Source organism: Motacilla alba, chromosome 2 (assembly GCF_015832195.1).
Source record: "Motacilla alba alba isolate MOTALB_02 chromosome 2, Motacilla_alba_V1.0_pri, whole genome shotgun sequence".
Lineage (NCBI taxonomy): Eukaryota > Metazoa > Chordata > Aves > Passeriformes > Motacillidae > Motacilla > Motacilla alba.
The window spans coordinates 60,123,872-60,141,277 of NC_052017.1; the positions used below are offsets into that span (position 1 = coordinate 60,123,872).

The following is a 17,406-nucleotide window of genomic DNA, read 5'->3' on the forward strand; positions in this document are numbered from 1 at the left end:
ACCCATTTTATAATACAAGGGAAGAAACTGTGTAATAAACTTGCAGTCACAGAACAAGGTAAAGGTAAAGGGGTAAAATGTGCATAGATCAGACTGAGCATGTTAACATGCAGTTAACAGTCCTGTTTCTATTTAACTGGAATGGCAAAATGCTGCAAGGGAGACAGTAAAACAGAGCGCCCATGTAAGTACCAAGTTGCAGAGGCCACCTGTGTTAGCTCTCTAATGCTTGAGTATACTGAAAGCAATATGTTTGTTAAAATACTGCTTCTACTGCTACCATAGTGCACCCATTCCTGTAACTAACTAATCAGCTTTTTGCAGACTAGGGAAAAAAAAAAAAAAAGAAGAGAAAAAAGGAAATAAAAAAAAGAAAGAGGAATTCTGCCAGACAGTACTATCTGAACTTAATTCTCTGAGTGTCAGATGTCTATCACATATTCTGTGTCCCTTGGAATAATAATAATTGAGCCAGGCAGCTGAGTCTTGCTGTGGATATCTGCAGGGAGGGGGGATGGGGGCCGTGATAAAAGACTCATCAGTTTCAGCTTAGTTCAGTAGACATCTGTGCAGCAGAGGACCTCGTGATGATCCTGGCAGCAGCTCTTTTCATTTGGGTTTGGCTTTTTGTGCTGAATGCTTTTTGTACTGAGTCCCCGTACCAGCCTGTCTCAGCACTTTCAGAGCCAGAGCTTTTTCTCTTCATAAGCTCTAGGTTTTTTTACAGGCCACTGAGTCTGACTGGAGCTGTATCCAGAATTACAGAAAGCAGCAACCACCTGTCACCAGGACATTGTGCATAGTGGAGGGGGAGAGAAGTGGGCAGGGGGTGGGGAGATGGAGTGAGCCAGCTGATTGCAGGGGATTTCTGAGAAGCAGGGCTCTTTGCTTATCCATTTGCAAACACGGGAAATGATGACAGTGGCTGGAAGCTTTGAAGAGACTGGGGGAAGGGGAAATAGAGAAGCCAGAAAGAAAAGGATAGGGGCCTAAAAGAGACCTTGTCCAGAAAAGACTGATAAATTCATCTTTTCAGATTCCTTGACCACTGGTAAGATTTGTTCTACATGTGAACATTCTCTTAGCTCGACAGAATCTTTATGCACTCCACGGGTTTTTTTTGCATAATTTGGCAATAAATTGTCGACTTTTTCTTTTGCTCTTTGAAGACTGTATTGCCTACTCCAGTTTTAGGGTGGGTATCAGTAAGAAAAAAAAAAATACTCAATTGCAGATGTCTCCTGATTCAGTCACATTAATTGCACTTCAGATTTTATGGTGATGCAGATTCAGTAGCTTTCTTAGAGGAATTAGCATTACTTTCTGACTTGTGGGGCCTCTGTTCTCACTTCTTCCTCTTGGAAAGCATTTACAATGGCTAGTCATTTTATCTGAAATACTCCTTTGCATGGGTCAACCTGTCTTATTAAACCAGAGCATACTAAAAATATCATGCCATTTCATCATGCCATTCGAGAATAATTTTATTTTCTAGCAAATAAAAAAGTGCATGGGAATTGACTTTAATAGCTTATTTTAAAGTAAAAACTGCATCTATGAAAATAGCAAGTCCTTATTGGGCAGAATAACATTCTATTATATGAAGTATGGAGAACATTATGGTTCCACAGCATTATAGAAATGTGTATTAACAACAGTCAGATAAAATCCTAATGTCTTTTTCCTGAAAAAATTCCACTGGTAACACTAAAGGAGGTTTTCATTGAACTGAAAAGTATCCATCTGATCTACACAACCCATTTTTTTATCCCTCGTATCTAATACAAGAAGTGTCATTCTAGAGGTTAAACCTGAGATCAGTTATCTTAGAACAGGACTAATTGCCCTCTGGAGAAGATGGCGGCTCCTCCTGGGTATTCTGTGTGCTCTAAAACTGAGCTCTAGTTTTGCACTTGACTTTTAGGTTATTAAAGTTAAATGAGGTGAATCCCAACCCCAAACACATGCTTCTGTCCCAGGATTATTTTAAAAATGCATGGCAGAACATTAGGCTGACATTTACTCTGTGTGTCATCATTTTTTGAATCTTTACTTTATCCTGCATGTTTTATAAATCTTTCTGATGTATTTCTTTCAAGTGCTGGAGCAATGAGGCTTGCCCTGAAGTTACTGATCAGGGGTCACTGCTCACGGGGACCTCACAGGGACCAGAGAAGGGAGAAGTCTCAGCCAGAGCAACTGTGTTACTTGTCAAAGGTATGTGTCCTTACAGTCATAAACCTGCTCTCACTCCTGACATATTCAGTGAGATGATTGGGACCTTTTTGACCTTAAAATGGAGATATGAACAAGAATGTAAAACCGTGTGCCGAGATTAATTTATTCTTCTCTAACTCAATAATCTTGTGAGTGATACAAATGAAAGGACATTCTCTTCCTAGCAAAAGCTTCTCCTGTGCTCTGATTTTTGTTCTACTTTAGTTTTCTTTGTTTCATTACCTCATTCATTCAAGACCTTAAGAGTGTGGTACAGAATAAGATACAGAATGATATACTCAGTCTCCAAAGTAGGAATGTAGTGAATCTCCTATCTCAGGATAGCAGCACTTCTCTTAGCTACTCATAGGGATATAGATTCACAGTAATAAAGAACTGGGTCAGTCCAAATCTATTCCTTCTTGTAAAAAATACAAAATGCATATAATTACTGTAAAACTTTGCTTTCATGAAGATTCAGAAGGTTTAATCTGTTTATAATACATTGAGATATTTGTGTCTTCATTGGGGACTTTATCATGCAAATGACTATTTCTTACCTTCACTGATATCCAGCATCTGGTGTAGTTGTCATAAGGCTGGAATATAATTTTAGTTTTTCTTTGGTGTGATTCTTAAGCATTAATGTTATAAAGTAGAAGAGGTAGTGTAATATGTAGTGACTTGATTCATTTCAATTCCTGCTTTTATTTTTGGATTTTTCAAAGATTCCAGAGAAATGGAATTGTAGATACGTACTGAGAAAATCAGAAAATAATAGTTGTGTCTCTAGTAACATGAGGCTCATGTTACATCAATGACCTTTCACTGCATACATGTTACAGCTTTTAATTTATTACTGGTGTGACTGTGTCATACAACATAACGACATGCATGTGTTCCACAGTTCAACAGTTTTTTGATGGTTTTGGTAACAAATAAGCCCAAGAACCCAGGAAAGACCTGGAACTTAGTTTATTCCCTGTAGAAAGAAAAAATTAATTTTGCAAAAGGTATCAGAAGGAGAACAGTATTATTAAGAAGATAGCAGGGACACAAACATACTATTTATGACTTACTTATCCACTGAGAATAACTTTTTTTTGAGAGGTGACCTCATCCAAACTTTGTCCAACTATCTTCTTCTAAAAACTGCTTAATGTCATGAAATATATCTCAATATAGCATCTTCATGTCTGCTAATGTTGCACATTTGGCTTTAACTTGCAAGTTAGAGGGCACTGATGGGCTCATTCTCTTCCTTCCCTGCTATTCTCTATGTGAGCTGTACTAGGTCACACAGTAAGTCAGAAGTTTGTCCTTGGTTTCCATCAAAATACATGGCAAGCATTATTCAAAATATATTAAAGGATTTTACTAAATTCACAAGTCCCAGTTTTTACTTTATTTTAATCTTTGAAGAATCTCTGGTTGTGCGTTTGGTTGCTAAAAATACTGAAATCATTCAAACTATCCCTGAAGCAAGAAGGTGTTTCATTCCTCATAAATCTTTGTGGATTTAAACAAGAGGAAAAGGGAGATGTAAGTGCATCAGGGATGGCTGGTATTAGAAGCTCCTATTTGTCACTGCCACCTGCCCATGGCCAACTTTCAGAGACACTGGAGGAAAGAAGATTCCTCCCTCTTTCTTAAGAAAGGCTTACGGTATTCCTTAAATTACTCACTTCTATTTAAAATGTAACTGCAATAATTTGAATTGCTAAAATTCCCTAGACTGCCCTGAGTTGGAAGGGCCCCACAAGGATCATTATTAAAAAAGCTTCCCTAGTCCTGCACTAGACCACCCCCCAAATCACACCATGTGCCTGAGAGCATTATGCAAATGTTTCTTGAACTCTGGAAGGCTGGTGCTGTGACCACTTCACCTTGACTCAAATTCACTGAATGACAGCAATTCAGTTTGGATTATTTGCTGATATTTTTTCTCATTATTTTCAGAAATTATGGGAAAAAATTGATATGACGGTCATGTAAAACTTTATCTTCTGAATGAGCTTGTTGGTGTGAAGTATTAAAACAAAATTTTGAGGCTCTACTAATTTCACTGATAATTGTCTTTATGAACATATCTTAGATCAAGATATTCTCCATGAATGGATGAAATTTACAGCTTCTCAGGGAATTGGAAAATACTTGCCTTGAATATTGATACTTGGAATGCTTGTCCTCTCTCCATTAAATCTGTCTGCAACAAATAGGATTCCTGAAGATTTTTAGGGGGAAATAAACTATATTCTTGCAGATATATTAACAAATAAATTCAGAGTTACAAAAATCCCTTCTTTCATTTGACCATAAAAATGGCATTATTGAAGATGAAGGTTTGTATATCTCTAAGAGACATACCAACACTGTTGCAAAAATAAACTGAGCTGTCCTGCTATAACAACTAAACTGTGGTTTAAAATGAGATTGCTGACTTGAGCGTGCCACCACTCTCCTTCAGCACACACCTAGCAAAAGCCTAATGGCCTCAAAGGCTCCCTAATGTTAAACTGAATTCATCTGAGTGGTGCTGAGCCTTTGCAGAAGGCAGCATGTGACTGTGATGAGCTTGCCTGAAGTTCTAGGGCTCAGGAGAAGCCCGGAACTGATACGTCAAATTCTGGGCAATGATAGACAATGATGCTAAAGACATAATGGGAGAAGCATAGAGAGGTAAAACTGGCTTAAAAAAAATCAAAGAAAGATCTTTTCAACTTAGATACTCCCTGTCATTCTTCAGTGCTTTAGTTGTTTCCTTGCAAGACACTATACCAAATTTTAATAGTGCATCAGGCAGAATTTTAGAGAATTCTTCAACATTGGCTGAAATGTGGCAGATGACGGTAAAGGTCTGCCAGATGACCATACAGCACGTGCAAATCACATTCCACTAATGCCACCACATTCTTGGTAAAGGAAATAACTGGTGTATGTATACTCTGGGTCAGAGCAATTTAAGAATGGGACACAGTGTGTTCTCTGCATGTTCATACGGGACATACATTTCAGCAGCATCTGTTTCTTTCTGCTGCTTCCCTGAATCATAAAAAAGCAAAAATGTAGTGAAGGAAATTGTGTGCTTTATTTTTAACTGGTTGGGGATGGATGTTGTTTGAGTTTTTTTGTTTGGTTTTTTTTTTTTTTTTTGCTGGGTTGGTTGGTTGGTTTTGAGTTTGGCTTGTTTTTTCCTACTAATATGTTTCACATATACTTAGAAAATTGTTCTTTGGCAGAAGACTTGACTCTAGCCAGTCAAGATGGAGTTTGAAATAGATTAGGTTATGGCCTGTAGAAGTCGAGGGCTTGACTGACACACTGAATTCTCAGCATCTCTCCAAAGCTTCTCCCATTTAAAAAAAACTAGACACTATGTATGCTAAGAGCTCTTGTAAAGTAACATTTATGAACGTGTAATTAAATGTTTAATCAAATAGCACTTAAGAAACCCAGGTAGGGGTAGGTTCAGCTACTTCTTTATGTTTCTTTTTCACATCAGCTTAGAACCATCTCCCTTCTCCCCCTTCCCTGGGGAAGCAAGTTGTTATAAGGTGGCTGTACAGCTGCAGGATAGACTCTGCACTTAAGCTGTGGGAACGCGGGTGTGCTGGATCCATGCTCAGGAAACTGATCCGCTTGTGGTCTCTCAGTAACTCCAGACTGGTCTGCCCAGCTAGATGCTCCCCTATCCTCTGTCATGCCACATTTGTCCTGCTCCTTAACTCTCCTGTTTCTTCTTTTTCTGTGGAGCATGAATCCTAACAGGGGGGAGAAATTCAAGAATTCATAACAAAACATGGGGTAAAACGACCATCTCCACTGAAGTTAATAATCAGCAGGGTCCAAATTACCTCTTATTAGCATTTATTTTACAAAAGAGGCAGGGTATAATTTCACGATAGATTCAGATTTGGAGAGGGACTATAATCAGCCTCCTGAAGAGCTCTGCCTGAAGTACATGGCTGCTTATTTCTTTTCCAAATTGCACCGCTCTCTTTCCCCCTCTCGCGCTTACCCCTCCCGCCCCGTTCTCTTTCTTGATCTCTTTGAATAATGCAATCACTTTGAATAGCCCAGACAGGCCTGAAGATTAGGGAGCCTGTTTGTGGAGCGGGGGGCCAGCTGAATAGGCGCAGGAGGCTGGCTCCCCGGGAAAACAAGGCGCTGGGAACTAGGCCAACTGTGAAGAGCATGTGCTGGGAGGGACTGAATAGGCAAGCAGCCGGCCAGCCCATATGTCAGGCTGTGCCACAAAGACTTCTCTGCACATCTACCATGACAAACAGGATTACCGAAGACAATTAATCTGGCACGCTTTATCAAAATCAAGCGCTGACCCCCAACCTCTCCCCCCAGCATGCAGCAGATGCCACGCTCCAATTCAATGGAGCTCAAGTGTTCCCTTTTTCACTGCTGAAAGGCATCCAAAGCCTGAATAAGGTTGGCGTGGACTAATTGCAAACACTGTCTCATGGTGACAGTCCTAATCAAATGAGATGAGCTCACCTTTTCTGTAAACTTCTAATGGGAAGGCTGGTGGCAACTCCCCATCAGCTGCTGGCAGAAAGAGAAACACATGGGAATGAAGGGTTTTCCCCCTTCATTCTCCCCCTTCCTTCTCACTGCCTGATGGAGGAAGAGGACAGCCAAACACATCCTTTCCTGTTGAGCCTTATGGATGCTTCATCACGAGAGGGATGGAGAAGGGAAAGCATTGGAGCCACCTCTGTGCAGTAGCGTCTCTGCTCTGCAGATGCCACAGAGTGGCCAAAAGGCAGCGTGCTGGCGCTCACTGCTGTGCTAGAAACCAGCCTCAACATCCAGGCTGAGCCCTCAGCTGATGTCAGTGGAGCTGTAAACATCCCCCTCAGTATCTGACCCTGCCTGTGGGATGTTCCTATCGGCTCTGTAGTACAGAGTATAAACTTACACTCATTAGGACCAATCATTTCTTTTCATGTCCCTCCTTGGTTTATTTTATTTACATTTCAACATATAGGAGTTTCAGAAAAGCCTGCCCAGTTGACCTTAATAGAAAATGAAAGTGAAGTTCAATAAAAAGGGTGGGGGGGGGGGGGGGGGAAAGCAGTGAAAAACTAATAGTATTTTATCTTATTGCTTTTGTATTTACCTTACTGCTGTTCAAATAAGCAGCCCAGATTCTTGCTGCTCACCCTAGAATGCATAGGCATCTGTACTACAGAAATGCCTCATGGGCAGTCTTCTCCTCACAAAAAACTGTTTGTCCTCTTAGTCTCACTCAGATTAGAGCCAAGTGCCTGTGTTTCTATATTGGCATCCTCTTGCTTGTTAGTGTGGATGGAGTGGAGGTTTGCATAGGCATGGATGAATGGTTCTTTCAAGTATTTTTCCCCCAAGTTTTCAAATGAATGTTCTGTTTGTTCAAGTAAAATTTGGTAGAGCCTCCTCAGTTTTATTAAGTTAAAACCCACTCAAAAACAAATTTAAAAAAAAGGTAGTAGCAAGTTTTATGACACAGAACACATGTTTCAGGATAGTCTTCCATTTTGTAAAACTTGCACAAATGTGAAGGGGTTAAAATCTTTGATTTAGGAAACACTGTCAAAGTTTCTTACAATATTTTAATGCAACATTTTTTCAAGCTGAAAAAGAAAGATATCTCTTTTCTTCCCATACATCCTTAAAACAAAAGATTATGTTTAAAATACTCTTTGTAACAATTTTTCTTTCAAAGTTCTTTCCTGGCAATATGGGCAGCATTTTGGCCTGAATGGTATCTGTGTTCTAATGCATTTCTCATCTGTTTTCTGTCAGAAACTTGACATCCAGATGTTACTTCCCAGCCTACTTTCATGGCTATCCTCAGCATAGCACCTGATTCTTCAGTGATTTGAATGATTTTAACTTTTGTCTTAAAGTAAGAGTAGTAAGGGACTGACATATTCCATGAGCAGAAGAGGCACTGAGTAGCAGGAGGTGACTGATTACCTTGATTTCTGAAACAAAAGGCTGTTAGAGTTGGGAACAACGTGGTTCTCATTTTGGCTCTGTCCATGAGACCATGTCCCTCTGCACACAAACCTGTGACAGTGGCTCCAGGTTCACACATGTCCAGCAATGGTGGAGGTCAATCCTGAGTGGTGGTCACTGTGTTTCTAGTTTCTAGAAGCCACAGTAACCTTGATTTACATTTTTCCTAAGTATGAATTCTCAGCACAGTGTGTCCTAATTAAAAAAAAAAAAAAAACAGAACACCAGAGCTGAAATAACTTCATGTGGGCTGACACCTGCCGAAGCCACGGCTGTGGGAAGGGACCTCTAACTGGAGCAGTGCTTTCCCTCCTCTAGCTGCAATATGCAAGGCATTCTTATCAGCAGTGCACTGCTAACGATGCCCCTCAAATCTGCCAATGTTTCTTCTCCTTGCATAGCCAGAATGGGATGTTTAAATGATAGTTACAGATGGAGGAGCAGCTGATTTTGGTATTACAATGTTTACACTCCAGCAACATGTTCCAGCATTTGAGAAATGCAGCACCAAAAGAGGGTCCAAGTGGGAAATCAGAAAACAGAGCTAGTATTGCTCAAGGCACTGAGTAAAGGCCGGCTGCAGATCACACAGCAGTTCGTTGTTGTGGTACTCTGACATCCCATAGAGCAACACTTTCCAGAATTCAAAGGCCAGGTTGTGTTTTTATTCAGAGTGCTAAGGTTGATTTCTAAGAAATCTCTGGTAATGAAGTGATTTATGGAGCTAGGAGAGAGCTAAACTGAAGCTAATCACTGCTGTGCAAGAAAGGTGAAGGAATGAGCTAAAAATATTAATTTAAAAAAAGGAAAAAAGAAAGGGTTGAAAAAGCATAACCACCCCAGAAAATTCACTCCAGGCTGAAGTGGCAACAGGTGAATGAAGTGACAAGGTATTGATCTGAACTACCAGGAGAAGAGGAGAAGATATTTGTGTCTCCACATTGTGAAGAAAGAAACTCCCTGAAGGATATGAACTCCTCTGTGGAGGCTTGCTGAGGGGTGATGGGCAAAAAAGCATCCCTGAGGCAGTCAGAGGCTGGCTGGCATCCAAGCACAAAATGATCACAAAGCCCTGGTGAAACCTCTCTTTCTGACTCACTCAGACTGATCACTGGTAAGGTAGAGAATAATTTATAACATGGCTAGATTAAGAAAGAGAAAGACTCTGATCCTTTTGACTGTAGTTAATTAAAACATTTCTCTAAAACCCAGAGGTATTTCTTGCACAATTTTTAAACTGGTTTTGGAGCAGCTCTGTAGGTCACAGCACCATATATATTGCTGCCATCAGTGCCAAGATGGGCTCAGGGTCTGGAAGGTGGAGCTGATATGATAACACTAAGTGGCATGGGTGGAAATTTCTCCCAGCCATCAGCAGAAGGAGGAACTCACTCTTAGAAGTAAGACTCATGTCAAATCACATTTCTAAAATGTCATCTGATTTGCAATGGAACATCCACTGCTTTTCTAAACTACACAGTTTTTACAATTGAAGTGTAATTCAGAAATGACTTAGTATTGACAAAGAAAGGGTCTCTCCTTCTCCACTGACCCCAAGGAATTGCCATAGCCTGCAGAGAGCAGTAGAAATTTTGACCTACTTTATCATGCTTACTCATTGCTGTCCGGATGTTTCTTATATCTGTGAAACAGTAATCACCGACTTATATTTTGAACACATAATTACACAGTGATTTGGATCAGGATACAGAAGTTCCTACATTTTCCAGTTCTCATTCCATAATAAGATCAAATTTTTTGAAGTTCAAGTAAATATGCCTCATTTATTTTCTTTCATCTTTTTCTCTTGGACTCAAACAGGCGCCTTCATTTCGGGTGGCACAATGTCTCTTAGAATGCATCAGAGGATTTTTCTCCTCTCTAGCTCTCTGTAGCTGCTGTCAGGTCTCCTGCTCAGTTCTTGCTGAAAGCTTTCCTCCAGGCCAGAATATGGAGCCAAATTCAGATAAGTCACATGCAGAAAAATCATTCTGTGTTGCACTGCCATTAAGTGTGGAGTTTTGGTGACTGTGGTGTACTTTTAATGTGGCCAAAGAAATATAGCCAATACATGAAATTGTCTTGTCTTGTTTTGCTCATGATTCTGTTAATACCTCACTACTTAGGAAAATGAACCACAAGTGGCTTGAAGAATGGATCAGTTTTATCCAGTAGAGTAGTGAAATGAATTATAACATCACTGAGTAATGTTTATGGTAGAGGAAAGAAAGTGTTCAATTGCTGTAGGAGTGAAATGTTCATGTATGAATGCATAAAGACTCTCTGGCAGAGTTTGGTGTAGTGAGCTTTGTTTAACTTACATGAAACGTTTTACTCCACCAGAAACATTTTCCGACATGAAATGAAGCTGAACTTTCTTGTCTTAAATATCAAAGTGATTGGCATCTATCATAATAAGTAGCTCAGGCCAGTAATCTGCCACTCCTTTTGATTTATGGGCCCCTAAATATAGAGGTGCAGATCCTGCCTAAGTAACTTAAGCCAAATGACATGGGACTTGCCCTCCTCTTTGGGTTTGACAAACCTCTTAGCAGCAGCTTAAGGAACACTACAAGTCCACATTCCAGTTTCTGGTTTATCCCCTTGTCCCCAGCACAGAGCTTACAGGCACCATGCTGCTTGTGGCACCTCCTGACTTTATCCTTGGCCGTGTTGTACCAACCAGAGAGGGCACACTGTGGTGTTTCTCCCATCATGTTACTTGCTTTGGAGTTTTCTGGATTTGGGGATGTTTTACCTTGAAGCCACTAATTGCTGATAGTTTCTGGCTAAGGTGCTTTTGAGTGCTCAGTAGGAAACAAAACAGTTTTTTGGTTCAGCTGGAGTTTCAGAAAACAAAAATGAGGATTTTAGCGTAACTGAAAAAAAAACTTTCTGAAGTTTTAACAATCTTTGAGAACTAAGATTAGCAAGCAAATAATTGTGGATTGGTAAATCAAAGCTTTAGGTTTCAAAAATGCCCAAAATATTCTGATTATTACAGCAATTATTTTAATTATGAAGCCAGAATAATTTGATGGATTTTACAAGAGTTTGCAAAACATCTTAGTTGATTCAAATCCTTATCTCCTAAATAATATGATTCAAATCCTTATCTCCTAAATAATACATTTCAGCTAGAAAAGTTTACTTAGTTGCAAGTACTTGATCACATAAATAAGCAGAAGGATCTTTTTGTAAATTTTTAGATTTGAGAATGGTCTTAGGACAGTCTTGGCATTGCAACCAGAGATGATTTCTCGTCTACAGAGATGGAGTGGTGGAAAATATATTCTGCTCTCCTGAGCATAAAGCTGCAAAAAACAAGGAGTGAGTGAGAATTATCCTTTCTTGAGATGGGGCACTGCTTTGTGTCACTGCAGCAGTCATGCAGCTATTGTTTTTGTATCTTCTAAAAAGGTTCAGAGAGCAGGACACAGGCCTTACAGAGAGGCAGATGGGAAACTCAGATCTGTTCCTCACTGGTTCAGTTTTGAAGACACTGCCTTGAAGGTCCCACACAAGCTTTCTCTGAGAAGATACAACCACGGGTGGATTTTTTAAGACATAAGATCTTGACAACAAATAACAAAAACTAAATGTGATCTACACCTATGTTAATTATCAGGCCATTGATATGTGTGTGCTCTGAGATGCATTTGGGAGCAAGTACAGAATGGATCTAAAAGTCACAGAAAAAGTAATTCCACTTTTCTGTAGTTGGAAAAAAACAGGCTTTCCTTTTATTTATTTTTTTTAATCTCCCATCTTTTAATCTTTAAATTGTTATAACTCCAAGTGAACATTGAGATAAACTGCTGTTCAGATAATTCACTGTCAAAAATATTGAGCATACTTTAGTTGGATGGCAGTAGTAATGGTCTTTTCAAGTGCCGCTGCACAAAAGCTGAGCCTATCAAGATTTTTTGGCAGGCACTGCGTTTAACTTGTCATGTTATATATTGCAGCAATGCAGTTGAGGATCAGTATAAATCAACTTACAAGTCTGGAGGAAATGGGGGAATGTGCTTCTGCAGCCCACTGGCAGCTCAAGTGTCTATCAGAAGGTGGCAGCATCTCAACATCGTTGAGTCCAATAGGGATTAAAAAAAAAAAAAAAAAAAAGAAAAAAAAAGAACTCAATCTACATGTCCAGAAAGCTGAGAGCTCTTTACATTCAGACAGGATGTACACACTGCTGCCTTGAATTTATGGGTTTGATGAATTTATGCAGTTATGGACAGGCAGGAAGGTGAAGTTTGTATAACTCTTCAGTCTTCTTAATGTAAAAGTGGGAAACAGGCTAAGTAGGTGCTAGAAGGAAGGGAAGTGAAAAATAAATGAAAGAATATGGCTGCCCAAAGGGTCAGAAAAAGCCCCAGAAACCCCCAACTAGTGGGGAATTTTGTGGTAGCTGTGTTAGAAATATTAAGCAACAAAATATGTAGTACCTAATAAATTTTTGGGATTTTATCTCCTACCAGTGTGACAGAGACTGACTCTCTTTTTTCACAGCTATCACACCCCGTATTGTCAGATGTCATGATCTCATCACAGGCTTTGTGGCATTTATTGTTGTTTGTTTTTTTGTTTTTTTTTTTAAACCCAGCCGTTTAAACTGGGCAACTGGATAGGATCCCCAGTTTTCACTTAACCACCACTATAACCAAAAATAGCATGATTTGAATCCTTGTGGTTACGAGGAAAGTCAAAAAACATGTGCAAAATTGCTCTCACAATGTTCAAAAACCAGAAGGCAGAGTGGAAAAAATAACAGAATTTAAAGTAGAAAAAATAAAAATGACATTTCATAAGGTTAGCAAAAAGTCATGCATCAAAGTGCACTGATTGACAACAGAGTGTTGCTGATGGGAAGGCTGGACCCAGCACATAAAGCCAGGCATGTCAATGTGTACTCTGATAGGGGTGGAATCAAGTGCCTGGCTTAGTGCGTAGCCATGAGCACAAAATGGTGTTCACTTCAGTGAGATTATTTGCTGATTTACAGCTCAAGTCATTGCTGAACTGAGCTCTTAATTTACTTAAGGATTAATCCAGTGCCCAGTACAGTTTGATGGTAAAAAATCTCAAAATGGGGTCATCAGTGTCCTTGTACAATGTTTTGGGTTTTTTTAAACATGGAACTGTCTCAGCTAGCACTTGATCCACCCTGTAAGGGCGTGGAGTACAATAAGAAATATTGTACTAATGGTCACCACAAGGAGTCCATATGCTGCCAGAAATTACTACCCTAATACTCAGAGAACCACAGCATGTTATTTTCAATCTTTCTATTTGTGGTGGGTTGATCCTGGCTGGACAGCAGGTGCCCACCGTCACCACATTGTCAGTCCCCTCCTCACTGGGCAGGGGAGAGGAAATAAAATTAAAATCTTGTGGGTCGAAATAAGGTCAGGGGGAGATCACTCACCAATTACTGTCATATGCAAAGCATTCTTGACCTGGGGAAAATTAATTTAATTCAAATCAGAGTAGGATTAAGGAAATTAAAACCAAATCTGAAAAGGTCTTTCCTGCACCCCTTCCTTCTTCCCAAGCACAACTTCACTCCCAAATTTTCTACCTCCTCTGGCAGCTGGTTCATCACATTGTCTGTGCTGTCCATGCTCTCTTCAGGGCAGGACTCCTCACATTCCTCCCTTGCTCCAGCTTGGGGTCCTTCCCACAGGAAACAGTCCTTCCCAAACTTCTCCAACAGGCTGCAGTTTTTTAGGAACTACTCCAGTGTGGCTCCCTTCTACAGGGCACAGTCTCTCTGGAACAGGCTGCTCCAGTTTGAACTCCACACAGAGTTGCAAGTGGAACTTCCAGTGGCTTCTCACAGAAGTCACCCCTGTAGCACCCCTCCTACTACCAAAACCTTGCCACAGAAACCCAGTTACTTGGCTCCAATGAGTTTGTCTCTGAAATCAAGTGAAAAGTGGTAAAACATCTCTGTGCAGTTTAAAGTGGAGCAGTTTTAATTTCCAGGTTTTACATATGAAAGAGAAATGCTAATTTTGAAGATATCTCCCAGGGTATTTGCCTTGGTGCACATCTGCAGTGCAGTTGAAACAATGGGCAGATTACCAGGTGGCAACCAATTATGAGCAGGGACTTCATCTTCAGAGGGGATATGAAACCTTGCAGAAACAGAGATTTTTGAGGGATAAGCACAGATAACTCTGGGCCCAGGCACAGTCATAATGTCAAAAATGGCATCAGAGATTGAGCCCCAGAAAGACTGAATGCCTCTCTGGATATCCAGGTGAGCTGATAGCATAAATGAGGGTAAGATTGTGGCAGATTCTCTTCCATTCTCAGATCCAGGGAGAACTTTGTCATACCATAATTTCACATCTCATACTGAACACTCAGCTACTGTACTTGGTAGACTCAGCCAAACACACACAGGTCAGGAAGAGAGCTGGCAGGCAGAGTATGCTGATTTAATTTTGTTTAGCTTTTTGATGTGCCTTCCTGGAGTTCCTATTTGCTATGTTGTGGGTTAAAAACTTAAACAGGAAATCAGCTCAGAGGACCAGTTGACACTTTCAACCTTGTGGAAACATTTGTCCTTGCCTGCTTCCCAGAACAATTTGAAGAATGCCTTGTTTCTGATACACACAGCCAAAGTAAAATCTGCGGAGAATAATTTATGGACAGAATGATTCAGTAGGGTGACAGCACTCATTCAAAGACCTTGGAGTAAAGATCAGTGCAGATAGCTGCACACCTAAAGGCGGGACGTTCTGCCTAATTTTTATTTTGTGCTGTAGACAGTCCTCTGAGTGAGTATTGTGCCTGAATGGCTATATGAATCTATTAGTTAATCATCCATTAGAGTGATGCTCTCAAGATTAATCTAGCCAAAACTTGACATAAATGATCTAGAATGACAACAAATTATAAAAATCACTTTACAAAAGAATGACCTTTAACAGAAGAAAAAGCTAATTTAGACTAAATTGATTCAAATGAAAAAAGGTTATCAAGGAGGGATATTTGTCTTGTTGTTGCAATAAAATTTTTGCAATGCCATAGTTCCATCAGGCTTACAAATGCCATGTTTCCTATTTTTGCCAAGATTTTTTATTATTTTTGATGTTACTCCATGCGTAAGGAATAAAACTTTATGCGTGACTTCTAATGTCATTCTGAAGATCTTTATTAAAATGTATTCCATCATAGCAGATGCATTTTAATTGCTACTTCTTTTTGTTTAGCTGTGCAGCACTGTTTATATTGCTTTAAATTAAACTCCTTCCCACTAATGGCAAGATCTGTTAGTCCACTAAAAGGCAATGCATGAAAAATATCAGGATTTATAAATTAGATGGAAAGAAAATCAAAGACAAAAGTATTTCATCAAGAGGTGGTTTATTTCATGCCCCCTATATTTGAAAAGTCAAATAATTTTGTTAAAATTTCTAGTGATTTCAGGATAGACATTTATCTGAGAAAGGACTGTGTGAACCCTTCAGGATTTTGTCTTACATGAAGATAATTGCCTTAATGAGTGATAGATATTTCCCTTCAAATTTAACTATCGGGGACCTGACCTGCACTGAGTTGAATCTACATTTTGGTTGCTTGCAGGCATCAATTGCTGTACCTGTACATGTGCTAAATCATGGCACTGGAGGACAAGCATTAGGTAGGGCAACCCTCATTTCAAACATGATGGTCCTCTGTATTTTCTGAAAGGCTTGCAAAATTTCTATCAGGTGTCTATGGCTGATGGCAAGGAAAAACCCTATCGGAAAAAAGACCTCTGGTAATTCCTCCTCATGGGTCTAGAGTGGATCTGTATCTTTTGGGTTTTGTTTATTTTCCAAATACTTGATACTTTCCCCAGAAGCTCTGAGGACTTCACTTATTATCCTAGCTTTTTCACTTCCCTTGGCAGCCAACTTGAGTTTCATAATCCAGATAATTTTAAATGAGGTGTGACTTGGGTAGACTTTCCTGACAGAATACACAAAGAGCCATTTCTCTGTCACTGGGGGAAAAGAAGTAAAACATCACCCTTCTCTTTGACCATAGACCTTTTAGCTCTCATGTACTCTGTTGACACAAGAGAGGCAAAATGTTGCATTTTACTTGCTTTATGACTTGATTTATTTTGCTTTAAGTCGAAAGCAAATATTTAAAAGTTACAGGCCTATTTTGAAAAATGGAGCTCCTTAGACTTGCACAGAAAGCTGGGGTGTGAAGATCATAGTTTTATGGCCCGAAGGAGGTAAAAGCACAGGCAGTGCACGTTAGTGTGAGCAGAGCCATCCCATCTGTTAACCAGACTCATACTCAGGGAACAGACAATGCTGCAGCAAGCACAAACATTTTTGACAATTGTGGTACATATTTTTGAACATCTGATTCTAAGGTCTGACAAATATTGCAAAAGTCACTGCTAGTCAGTGGCAGGGGGGAAAAAAAGAGATATTTATCAAGAGGTACTGGGAAGAAACACTCTCAAAGGAGTGCTTCTCAAGCCTGTGTGGGTTTTGTTTGGTTTTAAATGCATGCATTGTGTGCCTATGGATCTATCACAGGATGTGTCCTCTTGGATTTACATCCACAGTGGCTGTTAGAGGGCCTGTCCAAAAGCACCAGTACATGATCCTACTTAATGAGCACCATAATACTCACCAGAATCTAGTTTAGGACCATGAAGGTGGAACTCAGCATCACCAAAGGCAGTGGCAAAACATTCTGGACAGTGTGGAAGAAAGTGACTTGAATGTAAATGCTAAACAGTTGCATTTTTGTGCTCTTTTGTGGCTCACTGAAATGAAAGCAAGTCAAGGACTCCTCCAGGGTGCCCCGGTGGGTGGCTTTGAGGGAGCTGGCTTTGCACAACCTTCCTCAGCTCCTGTCATAGCCGCTGCAGGTGAGAGATTGGTTTTTTTACTTCACTTGGGGTTTAGAAAGAGGGCTTCCACACACTGAAATTTACCCAGAAATGGCAGCATGGTGTGTCTTTCCTCAAGAGCTTGGCCTGCCCTCAAAAGGGGCTGTGGTGCCAAGAGCACCACGTTGTTCATTGACAGCTGTGCCCCTGGGCTGCAGGAGAGGTTGCTTGAAGGCTCACCTCCAATATCATTGCAGGTTGTCACTTAATAAAGTCCTTCCTTTTGAATCAATGTATACAACAATGACCTTCATTATCCT

The 17,406-nt window shown here is 40.1% G+C and overlaps 1 long non-coding RNA gene across 1 annotated transcript in view; it reads left to right on the forward strand.

The window, feature by feature from the left end:
• Nucleotides 1–913: 913 nt before the first annotated feature.
• LOC119697456 overlaps nucleotides 914–17,406 on the forward strand; it is a 48,646-nt gene continuing 32,153 nt past the window's right edge. The window contains exons 1-2 of the long non-coding RNA XR_005255851.1: nucleotides 914–1,051; nucleotides 2,100–2,217. This is a non-coding gene — a long non-coding RNA (uncharacterized LOC119697456). The remainder of the gene's footprint in view (nucleotides 1,052–2,099; nucleotides 2,218–17,406) is intronic.